Here is a 23,108-nt window from a genome sequence, read left to right on the forward strand (position 1 = left end):
TCTCGTCTACGACGGGCCTGTAAAAGGTATGCATGTTCTAAAATTAGTTTGTATTGATGTTTTGAATGTGAAACATACATGCACAGGATAACCTTAGGCTTGAAATCGCCATGGCTTTCACCCAATATAATTTCTTTAAAATATTATTTATGTAATATGTATTGTTTCACACCTTAATATAGGACCTTCAAATGTAAATTTTCCATGACAATAGTCCAATCATTAAACATGTTTAAGGTAAATCGGTTGTCTTCCGCTATTTTGTATTGTACAATAGCAGAACACAATCGGTCTAGATCTTTATTTCAGAGTGCAAATTTTGTGAGAAAAATTTAATTCATTTGTTATACTCTCCCTCTAAATGAGGACAACAATGTGTTTATTATATTTGAAGGACTGTATTTTACAAATACAGAATGTGTTTTGTTCGATTCAATTTGTTTCAACTTTGTCATATAAGTAGGAGGAGATAACTCAGATAATGCAACTTTAATTTATAATGGAATGTGTTATGAGTTAACCTAATTTGTTGTGAAGCATGAAAACGAGTCCCGTGACCCCACTTTTCATGTTTTTTTTGAGAGCACATTATGAGAGCTATAAGAGCTATCTTCTTATACTTTATCTTAAAATTATATCGTTTAGTTTTCTTTTTATCACAAAAAAGGGTTTTCCATGTACAGTCTATACAAAATCTGACAATTTGCAAAAGAAGCCCCGTGAGAAATACTTTTTTATGATATTTTTGAAAACAGCATGACATAAAATTCTATGGATTTCCAGATTTAGAACCTTCCATCTACCTTATAGGTTGCACTTTGTAAATACAACTGTTTCACAAGCCACGCCTGTTTTGGGGAGATATATAATATTCATAGATATTTTGTTTTGTTTACGAACTGGTTCCCAGATATGATCTCTATGTTTCATCTCATAGAGAAATAACTTGGGAATGTTACCAGTATAGAAACACATGGTAGCGGCGAAAATTGAATTCTGAGGAAGACTCAAAGTGAAGGTAGGGGTAGTACAGAATTTTAGTATAAGTTTAAACTCTTAGAAGTTCGAGGCATATAAATGTTGAAAATATGCCGCACAGCCCTATGTTTTGACATTTGAATAAAATAGTAGTGCATATCAACTAGGATATAATTTTTTACGAAACTTCATAGAAAAAGTGGCACAGCTTTAGCCGCAAAGGGAGTTCCTATGGGAAACTGCATAGTCTATATTTACAGAAGTGCAACCTATATTGGATGAAAAAACAGAACATATAGAATTTCACCAAATCTGGTTTATCTCTGAGATTTTAATGAAATTAACTCAAATATAAAGTTTTATAAATATTTTAAGAAGATTGAGAAAATCCTGGGCCTTAATTATGATGACTCAGCATAAATTCACAGTTTACAGTATGCATAGTTTACTTAAAGCCCTGAATGCAAAATAAATTCATAATAATGCATATTTGTAATTTAAATTGTTTAGAAGTGCTTATAATTTTTCTTCGCAGTCATTGAAACTCATAGATCGTTGATGAATATTGTTGTTGGGGTGTTTTTGTCCTGTCGATAACCCAAAAGTAAGCCGTAACACCTGAATTTGCTTTTTTGTGACCGCGGCCAAAAAAAAAACAAGCTAGAAATACAAAAATACCTCAATAAAACTAACAATATAGTGTTCTATCCTAAATATGTACTAAATTTTCCATATTCACAGAAACAGCAGAAAAATTTATCAAACTTGAGGCCCCAGTGGCAAAAAACAGAGAAAAATGCCTACTCCTTTAAGTAACAACGACAATGCACATCTCTTTGGGTAATGTATCGTTAGTTTTAAATAATGCTGTAATTTATTCTGTTTCAGAAAGCAACATCTGAAAATCCAATTGAAAGAGCATTGCAATATCGTAGTACCTTGATGTATATGTCGATATGGAAAGAGTAACCAGCAGTATTTACAAAAGTGTGGCAGTCACCTTTCTTAAAAAGTAGGCCGAAGATGCTAAAATTACACTCAAATCTCATCAGTCGAAAAATACTGACAACGCCATTTCACAAAATCGAAAAACAACAAAGACGAACAAATCCACAATACTGTACATATAAAACTAAATACTGTTCAACACGAATCCCATCAAAACTAGGGGTAATAAAATGTGCTCTGGAAGGGTATGCAGATCCTATTGTACTAGTGGCTACTCCCATGCTGCTTATATTTTTTAGTGAGAAGACATCATCGATATAGTGAAATGTGAAGAAAGGAAGTCATCGTTTTATTGTTAATTGCCTACACCTATAATTGCTTATCTGCATTGGTAAATATTTTCATTATATTGCATTTTGATCTGACATTATTTAACACATATAACTTACCATACCATGGGCATTTTGCATATGGCATTTCATAAAAAGAATTATGAAATTTAGAGACCAATATTGGCTCCGTTGTCTTGTTGTAGCGTTGTTGTCAAGTTTGGTCTCCAGCAATTCAAACCATAAATAAAGGCAACAGTAGTATACCGCTGTTCAATAGTCATATATCGATTAAGCGTAAAACAAATCCGGGTAACAAACCAAAACCGAGGGAAACACGTCAACTATAAGAGGAAAGCAACGGAACAACAGAAACACTGAACTGCAACAAAAACAAACGTCAACATACATAGAAACGGACTATTTGATAACAACTGCCATATTCCTGACTTGGTACAGGACACTTAAAGAAAAAATGGTTGGTTGAACCTGGTTTTATGGCTAGCCAAACCTCCCGCTTTTATCGCAATGTTAAAAATACCGCTAAAATTACAACATTACGTGACAGGACTACAGTAAAAATAAACGGAAGAACACTCAGGACAGAGAAACACATAAATAAATAATATAATAGGACATTACAACATGTAAACCACAGAATAACAACAGACACCTCACATGAATCCACGACAGCACACCAGGACACCAGAAACGAATTATAAAATGCGTCACACGAATGTATCAACGCAACAAAACGTGACGTATTTTTTGTGACGTTTATATTATCACAGGTAAATTTCTAAAAATAGAATATATTTGTTTTATTGTAGACACGTACAAGAATATTAATTGAGTTTGTAATGGTGTTACTTTATGTATTTTCTAACCATGACAAGAATATTAAAATTAAATTGTGTTTTTAATGGTGTTATCATTTGTTTTTTTTAGACATGTCGGTTTTCTTCTAAATCAAAACTGTGTATAAACAAAACAATCCTGTGCATATAGTTGCTTTAAACTAAAAATCATATAAATGAAATAGCTGATTAATTATCTTAACTTTTACAAACACATAGAAAATAAAAATAAAATAACTGTAATATAAGTTAAGACCAAACAGTAAACACACTTGAAAACAAACAACTTAAAACAAAAATACTGTAGACGAACCACGAGTAAATCGACTATACTGACAAATAAGACATATGTGAAATGTACATCAACTTGAAAATTGGGTTTTGCTTCTTCTCCGTTAAAAATGCAGAGTTTTGGAACAAGTGCAAAAACTGGTCAGCTTGGATTCCGAAAAAATGTAAAAGGTTAGCATTCATGTCCTCCTGTAACATTGTGATCTAGCACGTAAAAAATCCAGATCTGCGTGTCGGCCTTCTATAAAGCCATCCATCATCGTGTAGTATTCAAAAGTTATTTCATAAAAAGGAAAATAACGAAAATACCGAACTCCAAGGAAAATTCAAAACGGAAAGTCCTTAAAAGCTCAAAAAAATCAAACGAATGGAAAACAACTGTCATATTCCTGACTTGGTACAGTAGAAAATGGTGGATTAAACCTGGTTTTATAGCTAGCTAAACCTCTCACTTGTATAACAGTCGCATATAATTCCATTATACTGACAACAATGTGTGAACAAAACAAACAGACATAATAGGAAAAAATGTTAGAAATAGGGGTACAGCAGTCAACATTGTGTTATAATCTTAATCACTATAAAAAGAAACAAATATGTCAACAAAGAAAAACAAAATGGCATATATACAAAGCACATAAGCAAAAATGTAAGACAAGAATACAAAAAATGACCATAGCACAAAAACACAATGGCGGGATGTATAAGTACCGCGCCACGTCAAAAGAATATTACCAAAAATGGACTGAACAATGAAGATTAATCATTTACAAAGAAAAATAAAAGAACACTGTAACACGTAATTAAGATGATAAATAACGTCAGTACCTAGAATCTATTCTTCAAGACCATCATGTATTATGGTATGTCATTCTTTTACCAAAAGATGCACACTGAGATAGTGAAGTTAAGGCAGGTATTGAAACAAAACATATCCACTGTCACATCAGGACTGCAAGAGGAAGATAAGAAAGTGTCAGACAACACGAAAGAGACGGATGAAGACTTTTTTATCCGCTTGACTAAAATAGAGCAAACCAAGTTGATGGGGTCAACCATCCAGTTCAAAAATCCAAAACGATAATTGCAGGACGAACATCCTGAACAGATTGAAGTACCAGAGGAACAAGCTAGTGCTTTTGGTACTACAATAGACACTTTAAAAAACATAAAAACCAGCAGGTTGAGGACCAATTTGGATCTAAACCTAAGTTATTTAGCACTCCAGCTAGTTCAACAACATATCCGGACTTTAGCACGGTGTCAACTATCAGTAAACCTACCGAACTTTCCAGGTTGAATGAGTCATACGTCATGAACAAAAACATCCAGGAAGACCTTTGTGCTTTAGCAACATCCACTCTGAAATTTAGTACTGCACCTGGAGCAGCAAAACAAAAACATGAGAAACCCAACACTGAATTTCCTGTTGGCTAGGGGCCCTCGGCCCCGACTATGGTTACTCCTTACATTAGGCCAGCTTAGTCAAATATGAAAGTACAGTCGGACGCGAAATTCACGAAACAAGGACAGTTGGATAAAAATGTCTAAAGTTGGACAGGGGCCTTTGGGTGAACCAATATCCTCAAATGTTGAAGCTTATTGCAATACTTCAACTCACGAAACAAAACAGAATAACTCTGTCTCACAGGGTCACAATGGACATCGTCAGCTTATAACCCAATCTTAGTTCAAGGTTCCGCGGTACCCAACAAGCTACCATTTTGGTCTTACAGTTTTCCACCACCGGGAGTCCCGCATAATGTTGGATCGACTGTACCGGCTGCTGCAGTTCTCTACTCTGGATCAAACAAAGAAAATTCAAATATACCTTCAATCCCAGTACAGTGTCTTCCGATGTGCAGTCTGTGAATACCACTTCTATTCAGACAAATAGTGAAATAACACCTGACAGACACAAGGGGAGAGACAGAAAACGCTGCCAGAGGGAATCCTCTTCATCAAGTGAGGACTCGTTGGACAGAGAATCATCCCGTTTGAAGGAGTCCCATGCCAGAGGAAGGAGTAAGAGTCCTCAACCGCCGAAGGTGTCAGTTTTTTACCGGCTCTGGCAATATATCTTGGGAAGACTTTATTTAACAATTCAAAAGGACTGCAAGTCGGCGTAATTGGGACAAAGAAAACGTTTCTAGATTGCTTGTCCGAGGTTACACTTGAATATGCCCGAAGATTGCATATATTCAAATATATCGATTTGCGAAAATACAGGAAAAACATATTTCAGCAAGGAGGAAGCATCTGCAGCAAGAAGACCACTGCAATACATCATAGACAGAGAGACTTTAGAGGAATTTGCAGAGCAAGTTCATTTGCTTACAAAGAATATGACTATGTATTTCTTAAGCAACGATGACACCATTGACCAAATAGATACCGGGCTTTCCTGCGTGGATGTCAGGAGGAGGTAGCCCGGATAGTCATAGAGAAAAGTCATAGAACTGTAAATGAAGCATTAAAATGGATTAAGTCTTCATTAGCTAACCAGAAAGCCAGTTATGGAGCCAGTAGGTCTTACTCTGGCAGTCCTCAGTCATATTCCAAACGGCAAGTAACATTTTCTGATATGAATGACTCTGATCCTTCTCCCCAGAGGCCCATGGCCTCGCAAAACAGTCAGAGGGGTCAAAAGTAGATAACTCTTTACAATCTTATATTATAGACTTAGTATCTCTAGTTAGCCAGTTATTAAAAGATGGAAGGAGTAACCGATCGTCATCTCCCGAGGTGCACCGAGAATATTACAACTCGCCCTCCAGGCGCCCTCAGAGCAATTATGTCAGATCACCAACCCCACCAAAGTCACAATCAAAATTCAAGAGTCCTCAGAATTCATGCTCCCCGTCACAACACATAGGTTCAAGGTCAAGTAAAGATCAGGACAACATGCCATTCAAAAGGGCAATATCACCGACTTTTCAGAGGACCTCGTCCTCGAACTCATCAAAAGACCAATCTTTAAACAGGACAGGGTCAGGCCACTAGGCTCACGTCTGACCCAAGAGGAAGAAAGCCTAAATGAGCTGGTTGTTAGAAGAACTGTTGGTAGAAGTTTAGTCATACCTGCAGCTGTAAATTCCATACCAATCAAGGCTACCATTGACACTGCTGTTATGATAACTTTAGTTAGCAGTTCCCTGATTTCAAATATTCAAGAAAACTGTGAATCTGTACTTTTAAAAGGAATTGGACCTCAACCAGTTACTGATATCTTTGTCACAAACATTGCCAATTCTATAGGACACTTCACTATGCATTTAGATGTGTATGTCATATATTTGATCGATACAATCATCCTTTGCCTGAATTTTCTAAATGCATTCAGCGCAGTGGTAGACTTGGTGAGCATGGCCATTGTTTTAAATGGAAAATCAATCCCTTCACAACTAATAGGAGGAAGAGTTCATTCTCTGTTAGAAGTTCTTTTGAATACACATGTTCTTAATTCATGTATGTTTAACAGTGGGGGTCATACCACCACCGGATGACTTGAATAAAAACGTCGGGAACAGTAGACAACAATACGTTGTAAACATTTTCCATGGAAATGAACGTCATGTAAAGATAAAGAAAGGGTTTTATCTAGGCTACGCTGAACCAGTAAATGAAATTATTGATGACATCTCATCAATCAGAGAGACTTGATACATCAGGCAAGTGCATCTGCCACAAGTGAGCAACTATGGTCAGGAAGATTATACATCTGAAACCCGTCAAGTTTATGACGACGGAGTAAACACACAATATTTTCACCATCCGATATCTGCAGGGCCCAATAGTCTCGCACCATCTACTGTCACAGCATCTTGTTCAGCAGCAATTGGAATTAAATTGTTAACCACAATTAGGAGTCGATCACATCAGTGTTTTGTGTGTGGATTAGTGACACATGGCAAAATGAGACGCCATGTCTTAAAGACACATTTGCCATGGTATTGGGAACCACACTCGAACTGCTGGAGCTGTGAAGTTCAAGAGGCTCAAGCAGGTCCTTTGGCGCACCGACATACAATGGGACATGGGGTAGAAGGTACCGTATTCGACTAAGACCATATGCATCTTTGATGCAAGCTTATGTTGGGTTCACTTAATCAAATGAGGGAATGGTTTGAATGTACCACTCTTGACGATCTACTGGATAACATTCTACAGAGAGAACTGTACATTTTCGTGAAGAACCATTTTCACCTCAAGAACTTCAACTTTTGACCGTTTGGTCCGATAATTACTGTCCTTCATCAGTGCCGACTTATATTTGCAATCCACCAAATCATCCCATTTGTATTTTCAACCGGGAACTGATAGCAGTTCTATCCCGAGTTGGGGCAGTTAAACAGCAAAGATTTCTACTACAGAAACAACGATTGACATATGAAGGTCCTAACATAACTGACTCAATATCACTGTTTGAGGAACAACTTGTGTTCGTTGATAGCCATTTTCATCTATACCAGATACTCAGAAGGATGGGTCTAAGAAACTTTCAACACCTACAATCACTAGTGGCACCTGGCTGCTCTCAATGTTTCTTCTATGGATTGGCAAATTACGCTTTGCCCGTGGTGTTTACGTCTTTTTCGGAATACACCCACATCTTGCAGCAGAAGGCATATCCGAGAGGTAAATGACAGATAACAATTCATATGTTGCCATAGGTGAAGTTGGACTTGATTACACTACAACCTGCATTCGTCGTCCCTGTCGCAATCCTAGCATGTGTAAAGAAGAGGCACGTCGTAATCAGGAGGAGGCCTTTATATATATGTTGCTCCTTGCCAGGATGAAAAGATTCCACGTTATAATTCATTGCAGAGATTTCGGTGACGGTTCGGACGCCAAAAGGACTTTGTAAATAATATTTCATCATGACCTCGCTGACATGAAATGTTACTGCCACTGCTTTAAAGGAACTATCGAGGAATTGACTGCTTGGCAACAACTACTAAGTATAATTTTCGGAGTATTTGGCAAGTTCATTCTGGATGATACTGGTTGTTCAGAAATAATTCCTAGGATTTCACCGCACCAGCTTGTGCTTGAAACTGATTCTCACTTCTTATCTCCTTTTGAGTGCTATCTAGTTATCCATCCATGGAACCTACCAGTTATTGCTACTGAAGTTAGTCGCTTGAGGAACGTTTTATTGTCTGTGCTGATGTAGACAGTAAATGGCTATGCTTTAAAGTTTTTATAGATTCCAAAACCAAGAGAATCTTGTTAGTTAACCCGTTTGGAATAATAGTGTCGAACTATGTTTTAATTCGCGTTGGATAATGTTTCTAGAGAGGAATGGACATATTTATTCTTTGAACTGTTTATTTTTCGTATTTCATGAACTTTGAGACATTAGTTGTGTTATATGTTTTCATCTTTTATTAGGAGGATTTAAGCATGAACTTTTATGCAACTGTAGGTGAAAATATGAGACATTGTATATTTGAATATCACTATATGGATAATAACTACACAGACAGTGTGTTTTTTCCTAGTCGTTTGATTCAACCCTTGCCTGGTTCTAATGAGATGAGGCGATTGTGGTGCTGAACACCAATATAAACTACTGAACCAGTCCATGTTTTATATGGACCTCATCGTAAACCGATGACGTAGAACGCATTACGATACATTTGTCTCCTCACCTTCTACCCCATGTATTGATTGTATATTGGTTGCATTGATTGTTTATTATTACTGTACTTTGTGTATAATTGCTGTATCACCTGAATAAACCCTCGTGAGTTATCATATATTATTCATATATTATTTACTGCTTGGCAACAACTACTAAGTATAATTTTCGGAGTATTTGGCAAGTTCATTCGGGATGATACTGGTTCAGAAATAATTCCTAGCATTTCACCGCACCAGCTTGTACTTGAAACTGATTCTCACTTCTTATCTCCTTTTGCGTGCTGTCCAGTTACCCATCCATGGAACCTACCAGTCATTACTACAGAAGTTTGTCGCTTGAGGAAAATTCCATTGTCTGTGCTGATGTAGACAGTAAATGGCAATGCTTTAAAGTTTTTTCAGATTCCAAAACCAAGAGAATCTGGTTAACCCGGTTGGAAAAATAGTGTCGAACTATGTTTTATATCGCGTTGGATTATGTTTCTAGAGAGGAATGGACATATCTATTCTTTGAACTGTTTATTTTTCGTATTTCATGAACTTTGAGACATTAATTATGTTATATGTTTTCATCTTTTATTAGGAGGATTTAAGCATGAACTTTTATGCAACTGTAGGTGAAAATATGAGACATCGTTTATTTCAATATCACTATATGGATAACAACTACACAGACAGTGTGTTTTTCCTAGACTTTTGATTCAACCCTGGCCTGGTTCTACTGAAATGGGGCGATTGTGGTGCTGAACACCAATATATACTACTGAACCAGTCCATGTTTTATATGGACCTCATCCTGAACCGATGACGTAGTATGCATAACGATACATTTTTCTCTTCACCTTCAACCCTTTGTATTGATATTGATTGTTTATTATTACTGTACTTTGTGTATAATTGCTGTATCACCTGAATAAAACCTGGTGAGTTATCATATATTGTTCATATACTATCAATTCATGCTCGGATCTCACGACATAGTCATATAAGCAAAAACACGAAAATTAGCCAAAAATCGTCATTTAGTGGCAATGGCTCCTTAGGGAGTCATCTGATAATTTTGATGCAAACATGACGTAGCTAGATCTTGACATTCTGAGCATAAACGCTTATAGTTTTCAAGATATAAAACAATTAATGCATTTTACTGTTTTGTGCTTTTCTTCGGCTATGGTTATCATGTTTATTGATTGACAAAACACCGAAAAACCTTATATTAAATACCCAATGGATCATTCACCAAAAGTTTGTCTGAAATTGATTCAGTAGTTTCTCAGAGGAGAAGAACTTTGAAAAAATTAATGAAGACGACGGATGCCAAGTGATGGCAATAGCTCACTTGGCTGTCGGGCGAGGAGAGCTAAACGTGTATATTTAGACCCGAACAATTAAATATAATGACGCAAAAAGGCTTAATATGAATATAAATCCCACAAGTGTGTTTTAAACAATTCAATTTATTAGTCGAATTTAACTTCATGGAAGTCCTTTTGTGTGTATCCCTTCATTTCAGAAAGGTAAAAATAAAACATTATATGCAATACAGGAAAGAACCATTTGAAAATCAGCTAATTTGGGTTCCATTTCTAAAAATATCTTCAAACTAAACATCTGTCGGCAGAAAACAACAACTATGGTATAGTCGGTGTCTAAGTAAAAAAGTAATCAGCCAGGGTTTTGGCAAAAAAACGTCTCGTCCTTTTTTCTCAAAAAGTTCATAGCAAAGTACCGAGACCTAATAGATAAATATTCAGTCTACTTCACAAATAATACAAGATGGTCTTGAGTTATAGAATCTATGTGCTGAGGTTGTGTATCTTTTGATTTCCGTTTATTTGTATCATTGCTAGTATGTTGTTTATTTTGGTCGTACAACTCTCGACTTGACTCGGTATTTATTCATCCCGCTATCGGGTTTTTGACTTTGGGCATTCCTGGTGCAGGTGTGTCTTGGGTGCGATTCGGAAGTTATTACAGTGATGTTTCCATTTTTTTACCCTTTTATTTATATTTTATACTTATTTTGTACTTAAAGCAAGAAACTGTATACTATATACGGTATGTAATATCAACAACACAAACTCTTTTTCCGGTGTGTTTGTCAATTAACCATCAACAACGTTTTTGTTGGTGTCTTTGTCAAATTACAATCAACTACAACAACGGTTTTGTTGGCGTCTTTGTAGGATTTATTTGTATGTTTGTTTGAATATTTTAGTGAGATGTGTTGTATGGGTGTGCTGTATGTTGATTTGGCTGCTGGATCCTGATTACTGTCACATTAACATAGTATATCTGTGTGGGTTGCTCACACAGTTTTGTCAATGTAACGGAACTATAAACAACTGTCATACAAGTGGGAAGTTTAGCTAGCTATTTAACCAGGTTTGCCCCAAAATTTTCTTAGGAAAATGTCTGTACAAATTCTGGAATATTTCATTTGTTTTTCACTCTTTTTGTTGGTTGATAACGTTTGATTTTATCAGTATTTATGGCCTTCCCCTTTTTGAATTTTCCTTGTAGTTCGGTATTTTTGTTAGACTTTTTTTGTTTTGTGACACCGTTTAATACAAAAAATTTTAAAAATAAAATGTAAGATTTATTGGTCTAGCAGAACTAGTTTTGTTTGCGATTCAGAGATGCGGCCTACAGTTTATATTAGTTATTGACCAACCTTTATTTTAGATATGCTTCTCTATGTTCAAGGACGGTTTGTAAGTAAGTAAGTAAAATTCAACGAAAAGTTAATACTGACATTACAAGACATCCCCACAAAAAGGGCTGTTAAATCCCGTCGCCGCCTTCTGGAATCTTATCATCCCTTTTTGTTCGGAATTCTTCTTCTGCCAATATTAACAAATCATTGAATTTTTACTATACTATTAATAACAATTATTGAAGTTAAACAATTCATTCATGTATTACTTTTAAAAAGTAAACAATAATTCACGACAAAAAATGCAATCGTATCAGTGGCGGATCCAGAATTTTTCATAAAATGGAGGGCAGGTGGGGGGGGGGGGGCACTGACTGCCATAAGAGGGGACCAGCTCCAGTCATGTTTCAGTGATTCCCTTAATAATCAACCACATTTTTCACACAAAAGGGGGGTCGGGCCCCCTGGCTCCCCTAAATCCGCCTCTGCGTATCCATCAATATTCGGCTATTATCGTTCATGATGAAAGTAAATCAAGAAAAGCGTTTCGGAAGGATAAAAATAATGACGTGTTGTTTTTATTTTTTGATATCGCATTCGCTCCATCTTCCTTCTATTGCAATGACAAAATATAAATAGAAAAACAATGGCACTAAATCAGTAATTTATTGTTAAAAGAGATCACATGAAGTGGTCAATGTATCAGTTCCTGGTTTACTGATACTTAACAATTGTTTCGTCAAATTACACTAGTTCATAATCTGGCTCCACTGAACTAAAGACATTGACAAGGCCTATAAAACAAAAATAACTTATTAACACTATGAAAAAATTAATTAGTAATAATTCAATTCTTTCTTTTTAATAAGTGTGATAACTGTAATTACAAAATATCCAGTCTTGCATTTCACTTCGAATTTTCGAATTTGTAAGTTTAACTTATTTTCTTCTGAAACATTCAACATTCAATTTATATTTGAATCCTACTGATTTAAGGATGTTCGCTACTCTGTTTCAAAATAATAAGCTTTTTAAAAGACTGTTATAAATTGATAGTATATAGATAAAGGAACTGGAAAGGCAGATAAAAATGAAGGGTCCGTGTGCTTATTTTTGAGATATAAGCCATTGAAAATTTGGCGGGAAATGATTCTCTCTAGATTTTTCATACATTTAACATTGGCACCTTTTTTCTGTCCAAAAGTATGAAAAAATAACAAGGATTTAATAAGATTTTCAAAGATGGTATTTTAAACTATATTTATTCAAATTATGAAAAGAAAAGTAGGGGTAAGTGGGCAAAAATTTGTAATGGCACTACATGGATAAAACCAGAGGATTCCGAATATCTGGCAAAAATTCAAAAACAAGAGGAGCGAACATCCTTAAATGTTAAATTTCTAACTTGTATTGATATTCTTTATTCGAATCATTCTGTTTGTAATTAAGTACCAATCTGCCTTAGAATCAGGCAGTGGTGAAAACATGACAAACAAAAACCCACTCAAGTTGACATTAATTTTTGTTCAAAATGTATAAATATAACATTCGTTTCCTTTTCCTGTTTTGGTAATTCAAGATACAATTTGGTTGAAATGCACTAGAAATTAACAATTAAGGGGAGCTAACTACGTAATTTGCTATCATTTTAACTAAAAGATATCTACAGATTTCTCGAATAACCAGACACACAGAAACAAAAGACCTACCATTTCTAACTCTGGATGAGGGTTACTTTAAAATAGAATGGTTAGGTCGTTAGGTTTTTTTTCGGCCATGTTTTGAAAATTTCCTAAAATGCCTTGATTCTTACAAAGACTGACACTTAAGGTCGTTAAAACATATATCTACGTACCTCAATGCCTACAATCGCTAACAATACTAAAATTGCATCCACAAAAGTAACACCAGAGTCTAAAATACACAAGCAAATAACATTCGAAATTAGTTTAGAGATAATTGAGCATTGAACATGGACAAAAGCAAAACAAAAACAAGGAATGAGCTGTCAAATTGACAGCAAACTGGGTTTTCTGTATTTTGAAGGGAGCTTTTAGGCCATTTTGACATTCCACAATTTATGCCTATTTTCCATTTATCAAGGACCATATCTCCTGATTGGCAAAACTGAATATCGTTAATTTCGAATTTGACCGCCATGTTGTCATCAGTGACAGCATGCTAAAATTTTAAGAGCATTGGTTGAACGGCTCATAAGTAATTGCACGGAAACGACATAAAGTGCAATTTTTCAATAGATCCTTAACTGAAGAAGTGAAAATAGTCGATATTAAACTGGACTTCCATTTGGTCACAGTAACAGCATATTAAAAGTTGAAAACCATTGGTAGAAGTGTTCATAAGTTATTGAACGGAAATGACATAAAGTGTCATTTTCAAATATATCAAGGACCATAACTCTTAAAAGTGAAAATCGTCAATATCGAATTTGACCTCCATTGTGTCATAAGTATCAACATATTAAAATTGGAAAAGCATTGGCTAAACGGTTCATAAGTAATTGCAATACAAGGCTATGACGATGACAATCTGAGAAACAATAAGTGTTAATTGTAACTATGTTGACTTCTAAAATTTAAAAAAATACAACATTTTCGTAAATGAATGCTGTCTTAAAGATAATACAAGATAAGCAAAACATTAGACAAATAAAGGCGAGTGCTTCTTGGATGCAAGCATTTGAAAAATTAAAGATCAAGAACGTTTGGAGGGGAACAAATCTTGATTTTCTGTTTCAAAGGTTCATTTTGTTTTTTATCATGAGATATTGTAAATTTATGGGTTGCTGGTGACAGCATGCTAAAACCAAAGGGACATTCAAACTCATAATTCGAAAATAAACTGACAACGCCATGGCTAAAAACGAAAAAGACAAACTGACAAACAACAGTACACAAAACACAACATAGAAAACTGAAGACTTAGCAACACGAATCAACTGAGCAATCGTTTAATGCTTAGTTTTATAGGATTGAGGCATTCGGGTAATAAGATATACAGGAAAATTTTCAATAAGAACATAACACACTAAGTCTTAGATTGATATTTTATAGTGTGTCTTTCTATGTTGTGATGTTACACTATTGTTTCAGATAAGGGTGAAGGTTTGGTACCATTAAAACGTTTAAACCCACAGCAATTGTTTGCACCTGTCCTAATTCAGGAATCTGATGTTCAGTAGTTGTCGTTTGTTGATCTGGTTCATGAGTGTTTCTCGATTCTCGTTTTTTATATAGATTAGACCGTTGGTTTTCCCGTTTGAATGGTTTTACACTAGTAATTTTTGGGGCCCTGTATAGCTTGCTGTTCGGTGTGAGCCAAGGCTCCGTGTTGAAGACCGTACTTTGACCTATAATGGTTTACTTTTATAAATTTTGACTTGGATGGAGAGTTGTCTCATTGGCACTCATACCACATCTTCTTGTGTCTATTTAGAGTCTGAAATCAGTATAAAAGAAATTCCATTCAACACTTAATTACTGTAAAACTTATTTTCATGGATACTGCATTTCACGTTAGTTTTTTCTAGACAACTTCTCAATTTTCTATTATTCTTAATGTATTTATTTAAGGGAAGATTCATCAAATAAGAAACAACAACCATTTTACCTGATACGCCTTGTACGCCTGATACGCCCTGTCCTGAAACTTGGGAATTAGTAGCTATTGGCACGACACTGTCGGGAACACTTTGTTCTGCTACAACTGAAATGTAAGGATACGCTAAAATATTTTTAATCTCAAATTGTGTTCCTGAACTCTTTCTCTTTCACGCGCGTCCGAAGAACTTTTCTGTTTTTGTCTTCATCAAGAACGCTTAAACTGAAACATGAAAGTATGGGAATAATAACATATATAATTGTCTGATATATGCAACTATATACAGACATTCAATAAAACCTCCAAATCATATTAAAAGGAATCAAATTAAGAACTGTGATTACTGTTATCAAAAATAATAGCAGGAAATCCACGTGGATAGAACAAAAATATGCATATCAATATATATTAAAATCGGTTCACTGGAAGTCATGCAGAATATTTGTTATCCGTGAAATTCAATGATTTTGTTTTTATTATTTTATATTTAGTATTTTACTTTTGTTGGTGTGTCTTCGCCTGTAACATATTTACAATACGTATTCGTTATTGGACAGCCATAGTAACGACTGTACAAGACTCTTACTATGTATATACATTTATATCTTAAATGCACCTTTAATTTTGAACTTTGAAATTTATATCGTTCCATCGGCGGGATTCATATTCAAATTGTTGAGACATTAACGGTAACACTGCTATAAAAGTTTGTTTTCGTTAATCAGGTTATGCTGTTAATTCGTACTTAATCTGATATTCTTTTCTCAGGTTTTCAACAAAAATAGTATTAACTATGTATCCTGACTTCCGATCACATTTTATTAAGTATTTTTACAGTCCGTTTTCCCGTTACTGATTTTTTCCAATTATAGAATTTGTATACTGGGGAAAAAACTCATAAGAAGAACAATCTGTATTTCTGCCTGTGCATTTTTAAATTCCTTTCATAAATACTGCAGTATGGCTAAAAATCAAAAATATAAAGAAATTGAACAAAACGTTTATTTTAGTATTCATTTTTTTCTATAATTTCACAAGCTTATATTTAATAATGTAAAACTACTAAAATGTGCTGCCATTCACCTAGACACGTTTATTTCAACGAGCCTGAAAAAAAAACTTCAGTGTATGTTTACTTGTTTTCGTTTAAATGTCTTTTTGATCGAGTCAAGCCATTTCAATTGATATTTTATATATATAAAACGTTTAAACCCGCTGCATTTTCATGCACCTGTCCTAAGTCAGGAGCCTGTTGTTCAGTGGTTGTCGTTTGTTGGTGTGGTTCATAGGTGTTTTTCGTCTCTCGTTTTTTATATAGATTAGACCGTTGGTTTTCCTGTTTGGATTGTTTTTACACTAGTCATTTTGTGGCCATTTATAGCTTGCTGTTCGGTGTGAGCCAAAACTCCGTGTTGAAGGCCGTACTTTGACCTATAATTGTTAACTTTTTATACATGTCACAATTTGTGACTTGGATGGAGAGTTGTCTCATTAGCACTCATACCACATCTTCTTATTTATATTGACCAGATATTTTTTTTCAGAGTATATTTGAGGATATCGTAGCAAAGATACATATCATGGTCATGAATTAGCAAACATAAAATACCTTGGAGTGTTGAACATGTTTAGAAGAAAAACATGTTTGAGAGTGTTAGAAACAACAGGAAGTATGCTCAAAAGACCTCAAATGCTGATCCCAAACTTTTTGTTCATAATACGTTTAAATTTTATATTTATTGCTATATACATAAGAATTAGAAACAAGATGGTACAACTTAGAAGGGTCCTCTTGACAACACAAAACACATGAATCAGTAATAGATATGGTAAGAAATATCATAAAATTAAAAGGAAGTAAATTCAATTGTATATAATGAAAAAGCACATGAACATAATACACGATGGAATTGTCTGCGAATGCACATATCAAACAAAAAAAAGAAGAGCAAAAGAAAAAACAAAATGGGAAATGGGAAAGTTATCATTAATTCTTACCTCTTCTAACCTCAAATGATTGCCACAGTATTTGTATACAAGTGGTGACTATGATGTGTGTATACAAGTGGTAACTATGATGTGACGGTGACTAGAGTGGAATGTTATCAAACAAAAATAAACGGTAGTTTTAAGAGTATAGAGTAGCGGGACGACGGGTACATTTGAGTTGCCGTAAATACTATGCTGATAAACATTATTTGTATTTTGATAAAAAAAAAAAAAGGGTATTAAAGTGGACCGGTATTCATGTGTCATCAAATGTATTGAAATGAACCGGTATTCATGTTTCATCGAAGGTACTGAAATGGACCGGTATTCATGTTTCATCGAAGGTACTGAAATGAACACCGGTATTCGGGTTTCATTGAAGGAACGGAAATGAACCGGTAATCATGTCTCATTAGAAGTATTGAAATGGACTGGTATTCGTGTTCCATCGAAGGAACTGAAATGGACCGGTATTCATGTTTTATCGGATGTACTGAAATTGACCGGTATTCATGTTTCATCGAATTTACTGAAATGGACCGGTATACATGTGTCATCAGATGTACTGAAATGGACCTGTATTCATGATTTAACAAAGGCACTGAAATTGACCTGTATTCATGTTTCATCGAAGGTACCGAAATGGACTGGTATTCATGTTTCATACAAGGTATTGAACGGGACCGGTGTTTATTTTTCATCGAAGTAAATACTGAAATGTACCGGTATTCATGTTTCATCGAAGGTTTCGAAATGCAATAGTTTTCATGTTTCATCGAAGTAAAAATTTATTTTTTTTAGTGGATAAAATTAAACGTATCATAACTCCTTGGACGTTATTATTTTCTGTCGGTGCTTTACTTGTATTTAACATGAAGTATACTACAAAACTCACATGAAATTATTCTAAAATTGCTCTCTTGATTATTAAGTTTTTTTGAAGGAAAATAATCAATAAACTTCGCTGACTATGCAGTATGGGTTTTGCTCATTGATGAACGCCGTACGGTAATCTCTAGTTGTTAATTTCTATGTCATTTGGTCTGTTGTGGAGAGTTGTCTCATTGGCAGTTATACCACCTCTTCTTATTTTCATATTCATTTTGTAAAAAGTTAAAACATCTATCTCTTACTTGGTGTGCTTGGAGATGTCACCAGACTATTCCCTGCAATACATAGAAATATAATAGTTTGTTAGTGGGTCAACCAATGTTATATAAACAATATCGAGTTAAAATCATTACCGAAGTTGTACGTTGCTGTTCATAATGATTATTAGTGATTTGTCAATGTGGCGTATAGAGCGATACTTAGAAATAAGTTAAACATACCATGGCAACGTTTAAAACTCAAAAGTAGAAGAGATACTGACAACGCCATGGTAAAATCAAAAAGACGAAGAGAAACTGACAACGCCATGGTAAAATCAGAAAGACGATGAGAAACTGAGAACGCCATGGTAAATCAGAAAGTCGAAGAGACACTGACAACGCCATGGTAAAATCAGAAAGACGAAGGGACACTGACAACGCCATGGTAAAATCAGAAAGACGAAGAGACACTGACAACGCCATGGTAAAATCAGAAAGTCGAAGAGACACTGACAACGCCATGGTAAAATCAGAAAGACGAAGAGACACTGACAACGCCATGGTAAAATCAGAAAGTCGAAGAGACACTGACAACGCCATGGTAAAATCAGAAAGATGAAGAGACACTGACAACGCCATGGTAAAATCAGAAAGTCGAAGAAACACTGACAACGCCATGGTAAAATCAGAAAGACGAAGAGACACTGACAACGCCATGGTAAAATCAGAAAGACGAAGAGACACTGACAACGCCATGGTAAAATCAGAAAGACGAAGGGACACTGACAACGCCATGGTAAAATCAGAAAGACGAAGAAAGGACAAACACGTCTACAAAACACTACCGACACCGAACCTCTAAAGACTGAGCAATTCTCACTACCGACACCGAACTACTAACGACTGAGCAATTCAAACCACACAAAAACTTTGAATAATCTCACTACCGACACCGAAATACTAAAGACTGAGCAATTCAAACCACACAAAAACTTTGGATAATCTCACTATCGACATCGAACACTAAAGACTGAGCAATTCAAACCACACAAAAACTGTGGATAATCTCACTACCGACACCGAACTACTAAAGACTGAGTAATTCAAACCACACAAAAGCTTTGGATAATCTCACTACCGACACCGAACTACTAAAGACTGAGCAATTCAAACCACACAAAAACTTTAGATAATCTCACTACCGACACCGAACTACTAAAGACTGAGCAATTCAAACCACACAAAAACTTTGGATAATCTCACTACCGACACCGAACTACTAAAGACTGAGCAATTCAAACCACACAAAAACTGTGGATAATCTCACTACCGACACCGAACTACTAAAGACTGAGTAATTCAAACCACACAAAAACTTTGGATAATCTCACTACCGACACCGAACTACTAAAGACTGAGCAATTCAAACCACACAAAAACTTTGGATAATCTCACTACCGACACCGAACTACTAAAGACTGAGCAATTCAAACCACACAAAAACTTTGAATAATCTCACTACCGACACCGAACTACTAAAGACTGAGCAATTCAAACCACACAAAAACTTTGGATAATCTCACTACCGACACCGAACTACTAAAGACTGAGCAATTCAAACCACACAAAAACTTTGGATAATCTCACTTCTGACACCGAACTACTAAAGACTGAGAAATTCAAACCACACAAAAACTTTGGATAATCTCACTACCGACACCGAACTTCTAAAGACTGAGCAATTCAAACCACACAAAAACTTTAGATAATCTCACTACCGACACCGAACTACTAAAGACTGAGCAATTCAAACCACACAAAAACTTTGGATAATCTCACTACCGACACCGAACTACTAAAGACTGAGCAATTCAAACCACACAAAAACTTTGGATAATCTCACTACTGACACCGAACACTAAAGACTGAGCCATTCAAACCACACAAAAACTTTGAATAATCTCACTACCGACACCGAACTACTAAAGACTGAGAAATTCAAACCACACAAAAACTTTGGACAATCTCACTACCGACACGAACTACTAAAGACTGAGCAATTCAAACCACACAAAACCTTTGGATAATCTCACTACCGACACCGAACTACTAAAGACTGAGCAATTCAAACCACACAAAAACTTTGGATAATCTCACTACCGACACCGAACACTAAAGACTGAGCCATTCAAACCACACAAAAACTTTGGATAATCTCACTACCGACACCGAACTACTAAAGACTGAGCCATTCAAACCACACAAAAACTTTGGACAATCTCACTACCGACACGAACTACTAAAGACTGAGCAATTCAAACCACACAAAAACTTTGGATAATCTCACTACCGACACCGAACACTAAAGACTGAGCCATTCAAACCACACAAAAACTTTGGATAATCTCACTACCGACACCGAACTACTAAAGACTGAGCAATTCAAACCACACAAAAACTTTAGATAATCTCACTACCGACACCGAACTACTAAAGACTCAGCAATTCAAACCACACAAAAACTTTGGATAATCTCACTACCGACACCGAACTACTAACGACTGAGCAATTCAAACCACACAAAAACTTTGGATAATCTCACTACCGACACCGAATTACTAAAGACTGAGCAACTCAAACCACACAAAAACTTTGGATAATCTCACTACCGACACCGAACTCCTAAAGACTGAGCAATTCAAACCACACAAAAACTTTAGATAATCTCACTACCGACACCGAACTACTAAAGACTCAGCAATTCAAACCACACAAAAACTTTAGATAATCTCACTACCGACACCGAACTACTAAAGACTGAGCAATTCAAACCACACAAAAACTTTGGATAATCTCACTAACGACACCGAACTACTAAAGACTGAGCAACTCAAACCACACAAAAACTTTGGATAATCTCACTACCGACACCGAACTTCTAAAGACTGAGCAATTCAAACCACACAAAAACTTTAGATAATCTCACTACCGACACCGAACTACTAAAGACTCAGCAATTCAAACCACACAAAAACTTTAGATAATCTCACTACCGACACCGAACTACTAAAGACTGAGCAATTCAAACCACACAAAAACTTTGGATAATCTCACTAACGACACCGAACTACTAAAGACTGAGCCATTCAAACCACACAAAAACTTTGGATAATCTCACTACCGACACCGAACTGCTAATCAAAGCACGAAAGCGCTGTAAAGGCAGTTAATTACAGGTTGAGTGTATTTTAATTCCAGTTATATCATTATCGTGCATAGTACAGTGTACTTATCAGAGGTGGCTTTCAGTATTTAAGATTTAGAGTTCTCTAATGATATTGAATAAGTTTTATGAATGTCATATTCTGAGCACTATATGAAGGCGATTGTTCTCACTTTGTTTATGAACTAGTGCATTATGTCCAGTTTGTACCTTTTTTATCTATGTTTATAGTCAAATTAGTTATCAAAGGTACCAGGATTATAATTTAATACGCCAGACGTGTGTTTCGTCTACATAAGACTCATCAGTGACGTTCAGATCAAAATAGTAACAAAGCCAAACAAGTACAAAGTTGAAGAGCATTGAGGACCCAAAATTCCAAAAAGTTGTGCCAAATACGGCTAAGGTAATCTATTCCTTGGATAAGAAAATCCTTAGTTTTTTCATTGGCAATCATAACACATCTCCTTATTTATATAATGATCTATATTCAACGACCTCAGGTACAAAAAAAATGTATGTAACTAAACTATGATGGGAAACCTTTGACTTCTTTCTTTATATAAACTTTTGATTTGGTACCATAGAACTATGTAGAGTAAATGTACATTGCAACATGTCAACTCTTTCAACTCCAAGCAAAATTATATTTCCAAGCATAAAGTAATTTATGAATGAAATAAAATGCTCCACTGGGGCGCAGCTTGATACGACCGCAGAGGTCGAACCCTGAACAGTTGGGGCAAGTATGAACACAACATTCAAGCTTGATTCAGCACTGAATTTGGATTGTAATTAAATATTTGACACAGCATAGGTTTCTGACACAGAATGAAAGTGGTCTAAGATACTTAAAAAATTTAATTTACCTATTCAAACCATATCATTATAAATCAGAAATAACCAATTTAAAATGGAAAATTTTAAAGAAAAAAAAGGAAAAAGAATCCCCCCCCCCCCAAATATTTTGAACCCCTTATGATTCATCACCCCAAAACTCAATCCCAGCCTTCCCTTTGTGGTATGGTACCTTGCAGTACAATTTCAGAGAGATCCATACACTTGAACACATGTTATTGTCTGGAAACTAGAAAAATGCTTGTTTTTTGGCCCCTTTTTGGTCCCAAATTCCTAAACGTTTAGGGCAATTACCCCCAAACTCAAACCCAGCTTTCCCTTTGTGATATGGAACCTTGTAGTACAATTTCATAAAGATCCATACACTTACACACAAGTTATTGCCATGAAACTAGAAAAATGCTTGTTTTTTTGCCCCTTTTTGGCCCCTAATTCCTAAAATTTGGAGGCAATTACCCCCAAAATCAATCCCAGCATTTCCTTTGTGATATGGAACCATGTGATACAATGTCAGAAAGATCCATAGACTTACACACAAGTTATTGTCATGAAACTAGAAAAATGCTTGTTTTTTGCCCCTTTTTGGCCCCTTATTCCTAAAATTTGGAGGCGATTACA

This window comes from Mytilus californianus, unplaced genomic scaffold (assembly GCF_021869535.1).
Source record: "Mytilus californianus isolate M0D057914Y unplaced genomic scaffold, xbMytCali1.0.p SCAF_5, whole genome shotgun sequence".
Taxonomy (NCBI): domain Eukaryota; kingdom Metazoa; phylum Mollusca; class Bivalvia; order Mytilida; family Mytilidae; genus Mytilus; species Mytilus californianus.